The 14766-nt window shown below is 40.8% G+C and overlaps 1 protein-coding gene across 1 annotated transcript in view; it reads left to right on the forward strand.

Annotated features, from left to right (window-relative positions):
• The first annotated feature begins 6214 nt into the window (after positions 1–6214).
• Positions 6215–14766, forward strand: part of LOC139756511 (uncharacterized) — a 235979-nt gene continuing 227427 nt past the window's right edge. Inside the window, exon 1 of the mRNA XM_071675965.1 lies at positions 6215–6270. The gene's annotated coding sequence lies outside the window, so the exon portion shown is untranslated. The remainder of the gene's footprint in view (positions 6271–14766) is intronic.

Raw genomic sequence — 14766 nt, forward strand, 5'->3', positions numbered from 1 at the left:
TATATATATATATATATATATATATATATATATATATATATATATTTTCATACTATTTGCCATTTCCCGCGTTAGCGAGGTAGTGTTAAGGACAGAGGGCTGGGCCTTTTAGGGAATATCCTCACTTGGCCCCCCCCCCCCCTCGGTTCCTTCTTTTGTAAAATCAAAAAAAAAAAAAAGAGAGAGGAGAGGATTTCTAGTCTCCTGCTCCCTTCCCTTTCAGTCGCCTTCTATGACACGCAGGGAATACATGACAAGTATTGCGGCAGGGGTTTGTGATGTCTCCATGGTCGTTTAATTGTTTATGGATGGGGTTGTTAGGGAGGTGAATGCAAGAGGTTTGGAGAGAGGGGCATGTATGCAGTCTGTTGTGGATGAGAGAGCTTGGGAAGTGAGTCAGTTGTTGTTCGCTTATGATACAGCGCTGATGGCTGATTCATGTGAGAAACTGCAGAAGCTGGTGACTGAGTTTGGTAAAGTGTGTGAAAGAAGAAAGCTGAAAGTAAATGTGAATTAGAGCAAGGTTATTAGGTACAGTAGGGTTGAGAGACAAGTCAGTTGGGAGGTAAGTTTAAATGGAGAAAAACTGGAGGAAGTGAAGTGTTTTAGATATCTGGGAGTGGATCTGGCAGCGGATGGAACCATGGAAACAGAAGTGAATCATCGGGTGGGGGAGGGGGCGAAAGTTCTAGGAGCGTTGAAGAATGTGTGGAAGTCGAGAACATTATCTCGGAAAGCAAAAATGGGTATGCTTGAAGGAATAGTGGTTCCAACAATGTTATATGGTTGTGAGGCATGGGCTATGAAGAAAATTGTGTATAGGAGGGTGGATGTGCTGGAAATGAGATGTTTGAGGACAATATGTGGTGTGAGGTGGTTTGATCGAGTAAGTAATAATAGGGTAAGAGAGATGTGTGGTAATAAAAAGAGTGTGGTTGAGAGAGCAGAAGAGGGTGTTTTGAAATGGTTTGGTCACATGGAGAGAATGAGTGAGGAAAGATTGACCAAGAGGATATATGTGTCTGAGGTGGAGGGAACGAGGAGAAGTGGGAGACGAAATTGGAGGTGGAAAGATGGAGTGAAAAAGATTTTGAGTGATCGGGGCCTGAAGATGCAGGAGGGTGAAAGGCGTGCATGGAATAGAGGGAATTGGAACGATGTGGTATACCGGGGGCGACGTGCTGTCAATGGATTGAACCAGGGCATTTGAAGCGTCTTGGGTAAACCATGCAAAGTTATGTGGGGCCTGGATGTGGAAAGGGAGCTGTAGTTTCAGTGCATTATTACATGACAGCTAGAGACTGAGTGTGAATGAATGGGGCATTTGTTGTCTTTTCCTAGTGCTACCCCACACAGATGAGGGGGGAGGGTGTTGTTATTTCATGTGTGGCGGGGTGGCGTTGGGAATGAATAAAGGCAGACTATGAATTATGTACATGGGTATATATGTATATGTCTGTGTGGGTATATATATGTATACATTGAGATGTATAGGTATGTATATTTGCGCGTGTGGACGTGTATGTATATACATGTGTATGTGGGTGGTTTGGGCCATTCTTTCGTCTGTTTCCTTACGCTACCTCGCTAACGCGGGAGACAGCGACAAAACACAATAAAAAATAAAAAAATAATATATATATATATATATATATATATATATATATATATATATATATTGGGAAGGATCACAAGTTTGCGTGTGATCAAGATATTCCTATGAGTCCACGGGAAATATGAAACAGGATAAGTTCCCAAGTGCACTTTCGTGTAATAATCACATCATCAGGGGAGACACAAGAGAGAAATATAAGTCAGTTGATATACATCGAAGAGTGGAAGGCTAGGACGCCATTTGGTAAACATGGGAACTTATCGTGTTTTATTTTCCCCGTGGACTTAGGGGAAAAGTAAGGCATGTGTACGTGTAGGAAGAGAGGAAAGTGATTGGTTCTCAGTGAATGTAGGTTTGCGGCAGGGGTGTGTGATGTCTCCATGGTTGTTTAATTTGTTTATGGATGGGGTTGTTAGGGAGGTAAATGCAAGAGTCTTGGAAAGAGGGGCAAGTATGAAGTCTGTTGGGGATGAGAGAGCTTGGGAAGTGAGTCAGTTGTTGTTCGCTGATGATACAGCGCTGGTGGCGGATTCATGTGAGAAACTGCAGAAGCTGGTGACGGAGTTTGGTAAAGTGTGTTGAAGAAGAAAGTTAAGAGTAAATGTGAATAAGAGCAAGGTTATTAGGTACAGTAGGGTTGAGGGTCAAGTCAATTGGGAGGTGAGTTTGAATGGTGAAAAACTGGAGGAAGTGAAGTGTTTTAGATATCTGGGAGTGGATCTGTCAGCGGATGGAACCATGGAAGCGGAAGTGGATCATAGGGTGGGGGAGGGGGCGAAAATTTTGGGAGCCTTGAAAAATGTGTGGAAGTCGAGAACATTATCCCGGAAAGCAAAAATGGGTATGTTTGAAGGAATAGTAGTTCCAACAATGTTGTATGGTTGCGAGGCGTGGGCTATGGATAGAGTTGTGCGCAGGAGGATGGATGTGCTGGAAAGGAGATGTTTGAGGACAATGTGTGGTGTGAGGTGGTTTGATCGAGTAAGTAACGTAAGGGTAAGAGAGATGTGTGGAAATAAAAAGAGCGTGGTTGAGAGAGCAGAAGAGGGTGTTTTGAAATGGTTTGGGCACATGGAGAGAATGAGTGAGGAAAGATTGACCAAGAGGATATATGTGTCGGAGGTGGAGGGAACGAGGAGAAGAGGGAGACCAAATTGGAGGTGGAAAGATGGAGTGAAAAGGATTTTGTGTGATCGGGGCCTGAACATGCAGGAGGGTGAAAGGAGGGCAAGGAATAGAGTGAATTGGAGCGATGTGGTATACAGGGGTTGACGTGCTGTCAGTGGATTGAATCAAGGCATGTGAAGCGTCCGGGGTAAACCATGGAAAGCTGTGTAGGTATGTATATTTGCGTGTGTGGACGTGTGTATGTACATGTGTATTGGGGGGGTTGGGCCATTTCTTTCGTCTGTTTCCTTGCGCTACCTCGCAAACGCGGGAGACAGCGACAAAGTATAAAAAAAAAAAAAAAAATATATATATATATGTATATATATATATATATATATATATATATATATATATATAGAGAGAGAGAGAGAGAGAGAGAGAGAGATTCATGTGATGTGTATGAAAGTAGTGTAATTTATCCTGAAATTATTGTGAAATCTTCATGGAGTTTAGCAGTCAAAGATTTGAAGTTATATATAGTGAAATGGTGTGTGTGTGTGTGTGTGTGGCAAAACTGGCGGTGGGAAGTTATGAACGAGAACCAATAACCTTTGCCCCACTATGATAATTTGTACAAGTACGATCATTTTGGCCTCATTGAGATGTAAAACAGCGTTCATACGATAATTTAGAATTTGGAAGGATATACTTATATAATTTGCGACAATTTTTCTTAGAGAAAGAATTGGAATAGAATGAAGAACACTAAATAATTGAAATTAATACTAATAGTTGTACCTGGTACATGTATCAATTAAATAGCAATCTAACTTGTCTTGTGCAAGTGTATTGGTGCTGCGGATAAAGGAACTTTCAATGACTAGTGTTGTTCATGCATTATGTCTGAACAGTCTGATGAGCAGAAGGGAGAAGAGAGAGGTGAAGAATTTGGTGCAGCGAAGGAAAAAAACCAAGACGTGATCAGAAATACAGACCTAAGTGGGAGAAAAGGTTTCCTTGGTTGAGGCCTTTGATGAAAGATCCATGCATTGCTCTTTGTCGCAACTGTAATATTGAACCAACTGCTCAGATAACAACCATTAAGTTGCAGGAAAACAGTAAAAAGCACAAGAAAATGTGTGTGGCTTCCTAATCAAAAACTATGATACATTCTGTTAAAGCTGCCGAAATAAAGTGGACTGCACTTATGATGGAACACTGCATAAGTTTTTGTGTGGCTGATCATTTATGTTTAGTCCTTAATGTTTGTTTCCGTGACTCAGCAGTTGCAGAAGAATTGAACACGAAGGACAAAATGTCAAAAAGTGTGTAAATGTTATGGCAGAGTATCACAAACGGACCTGATTAAACACTTGAGAGACAAAGTTCGGCATTCTAGTAGATTCATCCACAGAAGTCTCCAACTCTCAGAATGTATGTATCGTTATTGTAAGACTGGCTGAAGAAAATGCTGTTATTACCAAGTTTTGGGGTTTAGTGCCGCCATTACCTCTCCCCTCAGAAGTAGAAAATTATCTATGTAATTTGAAGAAGCAGTATATTTTTTGTAAGCCTATGCATTACTGTATGCATGTCAAAGTGGCAATTATACATCATCAGTAAAAGAAAATCATTGTACGATACGTTTACCCAAAATATGATAATTTTGACCTGAGTGTACGATAATTTGGCCGAAAGAATCTGGCAACGCTGGAAGCAATTGAATGGTTGATCGTTCGTGAAGGTGTTGTGAAACGGAAGGAGGAACATTATCTCGTTAACAAGATTTCTTTTGTCTCTTGAAACAGTAAGTTGTTATGTAGTTCAATTATTCTCACCAATTAGATGGACATTCCACAATCAGTGTGGATAATGGCTACCTTTTCATAATATATGGGTAAGGTTAATTTCGTTGATTCCTGTTGTACGAGAATACTAATAGTTACGTATACCAATTTAGATTTTTACCTATACCAAGTAAGATGTTTATCTATACTAAGTTAGATAGTTATCTATATTAAGGTAGATGTTCTTGTATTATTGTATTATCGTCCAGAAGAAAGATGCCTCCTTAACTAACATGAGGAACATATGTATAGCAGGAGGGTCTACTACAGGTCACATGTTCTTTAATTAGAACACTCCAGAATCGTAGACAATACACGACGACTGTTGTTTTTTTTTCCATACTATTCGCCATTTCCCACATTAGCGAGGTAGCGTTAAGAGCAGAGTGCTGAGCAAAGCTTTGAGGGAATATCTTCACCTGGTCTCCTTCTCTGTTCCTTCTTTTTGAAAATTAAAAACGACAGGGGAAGATTTCCAGCCCCCCGCTCCCTTCCCTTTTAGTCGCCTCTTACGACACGCGGGGAAATACGTGGCAGGTATTCCTTCTCCCCTATCCCCAGGGATAACGACTGTTGTGTATATACCTGTATATTTCCTACACATATTGGTCATAAACTGTAGATTAATTCGTTTAAAGGATCTTATTACCTTCAAATGTGATTTTAAATGATTGTTAGTGGACCTGATGTGCGGGCCACTCCTGCTCCCGCCTCTACTGATGATGACCCCTGGCGACCTTAAGTGGGACTAGTTAACAGTACAACCATCTGCTGCAGTGCACCAGTTTAATTCAGAACCGTGAAACAATTGAGCAGTTTCAGGTGAAAACACTGAGGGGTGCTGGACAGTTTAATGAATATAATCTATGACTATTTTGGGGTAGGGAAGGTCTTACATCAGTATGGCCGTCATATTGGAATTCACTGCCTCATATGAATATTTGGAAGAACTCTCCATGTGTGTTGAACACTCATCCCTGAATTAACTTTAAACTGCGGTAGATATATATGCAATTTGATAAAGAGACAATCCAGACAAAATTGAAACCAAATGTACGTGGAAATGATATGACAAAGAGTAAGTAGAAATACAGAAGTTCAGAAACAGAAGGAATATATCCCAACCTTCGTGAAAACAATTATAAAAACAAGAAAGTAAACCATATTTTGAGTACCACATACAGAGATTTTAAAGAACCTGGCAAAATGAAAAAAAATCATAGAAGGTAGTAAATTGAAGGTTGACATTGTGAAGATGGTCCAGATATGTCAAGTAGAAATTCCAATAGATTTTCGAAGTACGATAATATGTAACTGTATTGAATCTGTTAATGGTAAACTGTTTCATGGGTCATATGAAAGAAAATGATCTTTGATTTCTCTGACCAATTAATTATTGGTTAGTAAAGCACAATTTGTCAAATTATATTTTACCTTCATCCAAATTGGTTGTATGACGTAAATTATTCTTAGCTTTATAGTTTCTTGTCAGAACTAAAGCACTTACGGTAGTGATTAGGATCGTGATGAGGAAGGTTATGAGAGGTATTTGTGAGGCACAATATATGAGACTTGATAATCCATGTATATGTGAAACACTGCTATATTTAAGGTTGGCAGTACATGGTTGATGGTGGTGCGAGCAAGCAGCCACACCTCACCATGTGGCCATATATGGTCAAGCCTCACTGAGGACAGGTTACGCCCTCAACGTTCATAGTATACATAACAATGATAGACTTTACACTTATATATAACAAACATATAAGAAACAGTTTTCATATTAAGTACATATTAATGTAACATGAGGTCTATAGCAACCTCCACACTAGATATGTATATCGTAATCACAAATTAACGTATGGAGTGACATATTAACGTAGTAACACGCTTTAAGATATGAAGATAATTAAATGATTTTAATGAAAAAAAAAAACTTCTTGTTTGCTGCTTGTCTTACCGTCATGGTTACCGGTAACAGTGGTTATTATGCGCAAGTTTGGTTATTGGTAAACATGAACAAAAACTTTTCATATCACTGTATAGATTTGAAGTCTGATAATAAGTACCACTGTGTGACAGATTTGCTCCTATAAAGTACAAATCATTCCAGGTATAATGAAATTAAATGACAGTGCAGAATGGATAAAGATATGCTCATGTAAAAGGAAGCCAATTGTTATTTCTGTCGAAATGACTGAAGTCATCCTTGTATGCCTGGGATTACTGGTGTTCAGAAACTTCTTTCCTTCTTGTACTGTCTAATATCACAGAAATACGTTATTGCTTGAGATACTGGAATTGAGCATGTATTGGGATAGACTTGAAGAAGTTTAAGATTTGAGTGTGGCAGATGCTTGTTGTCGTGACAGTAGACTCTAACTAGGTTTGCTGTGGTTATTTAATAGTGCCTTATCTCAGGCGTGGATTTTTTTTTTTTTCTATTTTATGAAATGAATGGTTTTGTTAAACAGGGAGCACCATGTGCTTACCGGTAACTGTGTCGTTATTTTGCCGACTGTTTCATATGTGGCAGCAGTAATTATACATTAATGCTTTCTATGATCACTCTCTCATTTAAGATGAGCCAGCAGGGACCAAAGTGATAGTGGTGCCACAAAGGACTATTCCCACAATGGTTAATAAGTAAAGAGAGCAGTCCAGGCTATAGAACATCCCAAATCAAAATTTCAACATCGCCACACAGGCTTGTGTGTAAGGAGCAGTCCAGGTTAATTATCATCCTTGATTTATCCTTCAACCTCAGCACACAGGCCAGAGTATGAAGAGAGCAATCCAGGCCATTTATCATCCCTGGACTAACCTTAAACTAGGTATATAGAGCATTATATAAAGAAATCAGTCTAGTCAAAATTGAAACCAGACGTGATATGGAAATGACACGACAAGAATGATAAGAAATACAGATGTACAAGAGCACGAGTGGATCAAAACCTACATGAGAACAATGATAAGAACATGAAAGTAACAATTTTTAAGAGAAATAATGAAGATGATTAAGCACCTGCAAAATTGAAAAGGTTGAACAAGCTTGGCAAGACTTGAGAGAATGAGGAAGAGATTGGCACAAATTTAAAGTAAAAGATAAGATGAATTATAAACCATAGAAGATATTATATATGACTTTACAATGCCTGTTCTCTGTTCACATAAAAAATGTCAGATAAGTCCCACCTGCAATTATTGTCTCATATGCAGACTCTTTTACAGAAATCTGTCACAAATGTTATTTAGTTTTTGTTTATAATTTTACAAATATGGGAAGTGCATGGTGGCTTAGAGTAACAGTGTTACTCAAGAAATGAAGCATGCAGTTAGCTCTGTCCTACTGCCATCATTGCAAAATCTTGTCATAGATACTCATAGGTAGGTAGGGAAATTTCCCCAACCAATGACTATACCCCCGAGACATCCTGAAACATCTTCCCCTCTTCCCTTTGAGTTTAGTGTCACTTATAGGTAGAAAATCCAGGGTCCTCTCTTCAGATAGACCACCTATCTCTCCTTTTTCTCATCCTAGCTACATCTGTGCACATTGAGACATCTAAACCTGAAACTTTGACAAGGATGAACTCTCCTCACTTGGTTCCAGTTACAACTTTTGGAGACTGAAGTACATGGAGAGGAAGGTTACCAGTGCCCAACTATGTCCCCCTTAGCCATTTTTTATTAAACACTGGGAATGAACTGGAAGTATTCATTCTCCCATACCTCCAGGAGAATTGTTCCAATGGAGAGGTGTGGAAAGGAGAGACAGCAAAAGTTGTTCGTTGATTTCCTTCTGCAGATTCCTCCTAAAAATGTTTGAGAACTCTAATGATTGTACTGTTTATGTTTACAGTATTTCCTCAGCATTGTATTTTATATTGTAAGTCTTTGCCAGATAACTACTGCCTAGGCATGATTATTATTAGATGGACTGTCACCTTTTTATAGGATATGCATTTTATAACTGTTTAATATCCAGTGAGAAGCCGGTATTTGTAGATTGCATACATAATGTATATAATTTTGAGGTCACATTATTTTTATATTATTCTTGATCGCTCTTTCCTGCATCTGAGGGGTAGTGGCAGGAAACAGACAAAGAACAGCCCATCCACTCGTATACAAATTTTTTTTTTTTTCTTTTTGCTTTGTCTCCCGCGTTTGCGAGGTAGCGCAAGGAAACAGACGAAAGAAATGGCCCAACCCACCCCCATACACATGTATATACATACGTCCACACACGCAAATATACCTACCTACACAGCTTTCCATGGTTTACCCCAGACGCTTCACATGCCCTGATTCAATCCACTGACAGCACGTCAACCCCGGTATACCACATCGCTCCAATTCACTCTATTCCTTGCCCTCCTTTCACCCTCCTGCATGTTCAGGCCCCGATCACACAAAATCTTTTACACTCCATCTTTCCCCCTCCAATTTGGTCTCCCTCTTCTCCTCGTTCCCTCCACCTCCGACACATATATCCTCTTGGTCAATCTTTCCTCACTCATTCTCTCCATGTGCCCAAACCATTTCAAAACACCCTCTTCTGCTCTCTCAACCACGCTCTTTTTATTTCCACACATCTCTCTTACCCTCACGTTACTTACTCGATCAAACCACCTCACACCACACATTGTCCTCAAACATCTCATTTCCAGCACATCCATCCTCCTGCGCACCACTCTATCCATAGCCCACGCCTCGCAACCATACAACATTGTTGGAACCACTATTCCTTCAAACATACCCATTTTTGCTTTCCGAGATAATGTTCTCGACTTCCACACATTCTTCAAGGCTCCCAGAATTTTCGCCCCCTCCCCCACCCTATGATCCACTTCCGCTTCCATGGTTCCATCCGCTGCCAGATCCACTCCCATATATCTAAAACACTTCACTTCCTCCAGTTTTTCTCCATTCATAAATGCCCCTACATGCACATACACATACCTATACAAGTAGTGGTGATGTGAAAAGGAGATGGAGTGAGTATTTTGAAGGTTTGTTGAATGTGTTTGATGATAGAGTGGCAGATATAGGGTGTCTTGGTCGAGGTGGTGTGCAAAGTGAGAGGGTTGGGGAAAATGATTTGGTAAACAGAGAAGAGGTAGTAAAAGCTTTGCGGAAGATGAAAGCCGGCAAGGCAGCAGGTTTGGATGGTATTGCAGTGGAATTTATTAAAAAAGGGGGTGACTGTATTGTTGACTGGTTGGTAAGGTTATTTAATGTATGTATGACTCATGGTGAGGTGCCTGAGGATTGGCAGAATGCGTGCATAGTGCCATTGTACAAAGGCAAAGGGGATAAGAGTGAGTGCTCAAATTACAGAGGTATAAGTTTGTTGAGTATTCCTGGTAAATTATATGGGAGTGTATTGATTGAGAGGGTGAAGGCATGTACAGAGCATCAGATTGGGGAAGAGCAGTGTGGTTTCAGAAGTGGTAGAGGATTTGTGGATCAGGTGTTTGCTTTGAAGAATGTATGTGAGAAATACTTAGAAAAGCAAATGGATTTGCATGTAGCATTTATGGATCTGGAGAAGGCATATGATAGAGTTGATAGAGATGCTCTGTGGAAGGTATTAAGAATATATGGTGTGGGCGGCAAGTTGTTAGAAGCAGTGAAAAGTTTTTATCGAGGATGTAAGTCATGTGTACGTGTAGGAAGAGAGGAAAGTGATTGGTTCTCAGTGAATGTAGGTTTGCGGCAGGGGTGTGTGATGTCTCCATGGTTGTTTAATTTGTTTATGGATGGGGTTGTTAGGGAGGTGAATGCAAGAGTTTTGGAAAGAGGGGCAAGAATGAAGTCTGTTGTGGATGAGAGAGCTTGGGAAGTGAGTCAGTTGTTGTTCACTGATGATACAGCGCTGGTGGCTGATTCATGTGAGAAACTGCAGAAGCTGGTGACTTAGTTTGGTAAAGTGTGTGAAAGAAGAAAGTTAAGAGTAAGTGTGAATAAGAGCAAGGTTATTAGGTACAGTAGGGTTGAGGGTCTAGTCAATTGGGAGGTAAGTTTGAATGGAGAAAAACTGGAGGAAGTAAAGTGTTTTAGATATCAGGGAGTGGATCTGGCAGCGGATGGAACCATGGAAGCGGAAGTGAATCATAGGGTGGGGGAGGGGGCGAAAATCCTGGGAGCCTTGAAGAATGTGTGGAAGTCGAGAACATTATCTCGGAAAGCAAAAATGGGTATGTTTGAATGAATAGTGGTTCCAACAATGTTGTATGGTTGCGAGGCGTGGGCTATGGATAGAGTTGTGCGCAGGAGGGTGGATGTGCTGGAAATGAGATGTTTGAGAACAATGTGTGGTGTGAGGTGGTTCAATCGAGTAAGTAATGTAAGGATAAGAGAGATGTGTGGAAATAAAAAGAGCGTGGTTGAGAGAGCAGAAGAGGGTGTTTTGAAATGGTTTGGGCACATGGAGAGAATGAGTGAGGAAAGATTGACCAAGAGGATATATGTGTCGGAGGTGGAGGGAACGAGGAGAAGTGGGAGACCAAATTGGAGGTGGAAAGATGGAGTGAAAAAGATTTTGAGTGATCGGGGCCTGAACATGCAAGAGGGTGAAAGGCGGGCAAGGAATAGAGTGAATTGGATCGATGTGGTATACCGGGGTTGACTTGCTGTCAGTGGATTGAATCAGGGCATGTGAAGCGTCTGGGGTAAACCATGGAAAGCTGTGTGGGGCCTGGATGTGGAAAGGGAGCTGTGGTTTCGGGCATTATTGCATGACAGCTAGAGACTGAGTGTGAACGAATGAGGCCTTTGTTGTCTTTTCCTAGCGCTACCCCGCACACATGAGCGGGAGGGGATGGTATTCCATGTGTGGTGAGGTGGCGATGGGAATGAATAAAGGCAGACAGTGTAAATTGTGTGCATGGGTATATATGTCTGTGTCTGTGTGTGTATATATATGTGTACATTGAGATGTATAGGTATGTATATTTACGTGTGTGTATATACATGTGTATGGGGGTGGGTTAGGCCATTTCTTTCGTCTGTTTCCTTGCGCTATCTCGCAAACGCAGGAGACAGCGACAAAGCAAAATAATAAGTAAATAAATCAACATAGATAAACATACACAGCGATATATATATATATATATATATATATATATATATATACACCTCTACATATTCATACTTGCTTGCCCTTATCCATTTCTTGCACCAACCTTCCCAACAGGAAACAGAATCATTACCCCTTGCTTCAGTGAGGTAGCACCAGGAAAACAGAAAAAAGCCACATTCATTCACACTCAGTTTCTCGCTGTAACTTGTAATGCACCAAAACCAAAGCTCCCTATCCACATCCAGGCCCCACAGACCTTTCCAAAGTTTACCCAAGACATTTCACATGCCCTGGTTCAGTCCATTGACAGCACATTGTTCCAGTTCACTCTGTTTCTAATACACCTCAGTTTCTCGCTGTAACTTGTAATGCACCAAAACCACAGCTCCCTATCCACATCCAGGCCCCACAGACCTTTCCATAGTTTACCCAAGACATTTCACATGCCCTGGTTCAGTCCATTGACAGCACATTGTTCCTTGTATACCACATTGTTCCAGTTCACTCTGTTTCTAATACACCTCTCACCCTCCTGTATGCTCAGATCCTGATCGCTCAAAATCTTTTTCACTTCATCCTTCCACCTCCAATTTGTTATCCTGCTTCTCCTTGTTCCCTCCACCTGACACATATATCCTCTTTGTCAAGCTTTCTTAACTCATCCCCTCCATATGGCAAAATCATTTCAACACACCCTCTTCTGCTCTCAACCATACACCTTTTATTGCTACACATCTCTCTTACCCTTTCCTTACTTACTTGATCAAACCACTTTACACCACATGTTGTTCTCAAACATTTCATTTCCAACACATCAACCCTCCTCTGTAAAACCCTATCTAGAGCCCATACCTTGCAATCATATGATATTGTTGGAACAACTATTCCTTCAGATATACCCGTTTTTTCTCTCCTAGATCCTTTTCTTCCACACATTCTTTATCACTCCCAAAACCTTCCTCCCCTCCCCCATCCTGTGACTCACTTCTGCTTCCATGGTTCCATTCACTGCTAAGTCCACTCCCAGATATCAAAACCCATTTACTTCCCCCAATTTTTCTCCATTCTAACTTACATCCCAATTAACTTGTCCCTCAACACTACTGAAGCTAATAACCTTGCTCTTATTCACATTTACTCTCAACTTTCTCCTTTCACACACTTTTCTAAACTTGGTCAATAACTTCTGCAGTTTCTCACTCAAATCAGCTACCAGTGCTGTATCATGGGTGAACAACAACTGACTCACTTGGGATCTCAGGCCCTCTCATCCCTAACAGACTCCATACTCACCCCTCTCTCCAAAACTCATGCATTCACCTCCCTAACCACCACCATCCATAAGCAAATTAAACAACCATGGAGACATCACACACCCATGCTGCAAACCAACATTCATTGGGAACCAGTCACTTTCCTCTCTTCCTACTCGTACACATGCCTTACATCCTTGGTAAAAACTTTTCACTGCGTCTAGCAACTTACCTCCCACACCATTTACTCCTATGACCTTCCACAAAGCATCTCTATCAACCCTATCATATGCCTTCTCCAGATCCATGAATACTACATTTTCTAAGTGTTTCTCACATACATTCTTCAAAGCAGACACCTGATCCACACATCCTCTATCACTTCTGAAACCTCACTCCTCCTTCCCAGTCTGACGCTCTGTACATACCTTCACCCTCTCAGTAAAAACCTTCCCATACAATTTCGTAGGAATACTCAACAAACTTATGCTTCTCTACTTTGAACACTCACCTTTATCCCCTTTGCCTTTGTACAGTGGCACTATGCATGCATTCTGCCAATCCTCCGGTACTTCACCATGATCCACACATACATTGAATATCCTTACCAAGCAACCAACACACAGTCACCCCCTTTCTTAATAAATTCAACTGCAGTACCACCCAAATCCATCACCTTGCCAAATTTCATCTTCTGCATCTTCTCTCTTAACCAAACTATTCTCCCTGACCCCTCTCACTTCACACACCACCCCGACCAAAACATTCTACATCTGCCATTCTTTCATTAAACACTTTCAACAAACCTTCAAATTGTTCACTCCATTTCCTTCCAAAATCATTACCACCTGTTTCACTTCCAACTTCACAGATATTCCCATTTGTTCTCCTATCTTTTGCCCTTATTTACCTCCCTCCAAATCATCTTTTTATTCTCCCTAAAGTTTAATGATGCTCTCTCACCCCAACTGTGATTTACCCTCTTTCTCAACCCTTGCACCTTCTTCTTGGCCTCCTGCTGCTTTCTTTTATACATCTCCCAGTAATTTGCACTACTTCCTTGCAAGTATCATCCAAACATTTCTCTTTTCACTTTCATTTACAGCTTGACTTCATCCCACTACTCACTACCTTGTCAAATCTGCTCACCTCCCACCTTTCCTATGCCTTATGCATCTTTTGCACATGCCATCACTGCTTCCCTAAATATATCTACTCTTCTCATGTCATTTGCTCTCACCTTTTGTTGTTCTACACTCAGTCTCTCCATATTCTATCTATTTATTAAACTTGATCGCCATTTCCCACATTAGCGAGGTAGCACCGAGAAACAGATGAAGAAAGACCCATACACTCATATACACTCATATGAGCTCTCTCATCCCCAACAGACTTCATACTTGCCCCTCTTTCCAAAACTCTTGCATTTACCTCCCTAACAACCCCATCCATAAACAAATTAAACAACCATGGAGACATCACACACCCCTGCCGCAAACCAACATTCACTGAGAACCAATCACTTTCCTCTCTTCCTACACGTACACATGCCTTACATCCTCGATAAAAACTTTTCACTGCTTCTAACAACTTGCCTCCCACACCATATATTCTTAATACCTTCCACAGAGCATCTCTATCAACTCTATCATATGCCTTCTCCAGATCCATAAATGCTACATACAAATCCATTTGCTTTTCTAAGTATTTCTCACATACATTCTTCAAAGCAAACACCTGATCCACACATCCTCTACCACTTCTGAAACCACACTGCTCTTCCCCAATCTGATGCTCTGTACATGCCTTCACCCTCTCAATCAATACTCTCCCATATAATTTACCAGGAATACT

This window comes from Panulirus ornatus, chromosome 22 (genome assembly GCF_036320965.1).
Source record: "Panulirus ornatus isolate Po-2019 chromosome 22, ASM3632096v1, whole genome shotgun sequence".
In the NCBI taxonomy this organism is placed as follows: domain Eukaryota; kingdom Metazoa; phylum Arthropoda; class Malacostraca; order Decapoda; family Palinuridae; genus Panulirus; species Panulirus ornatus.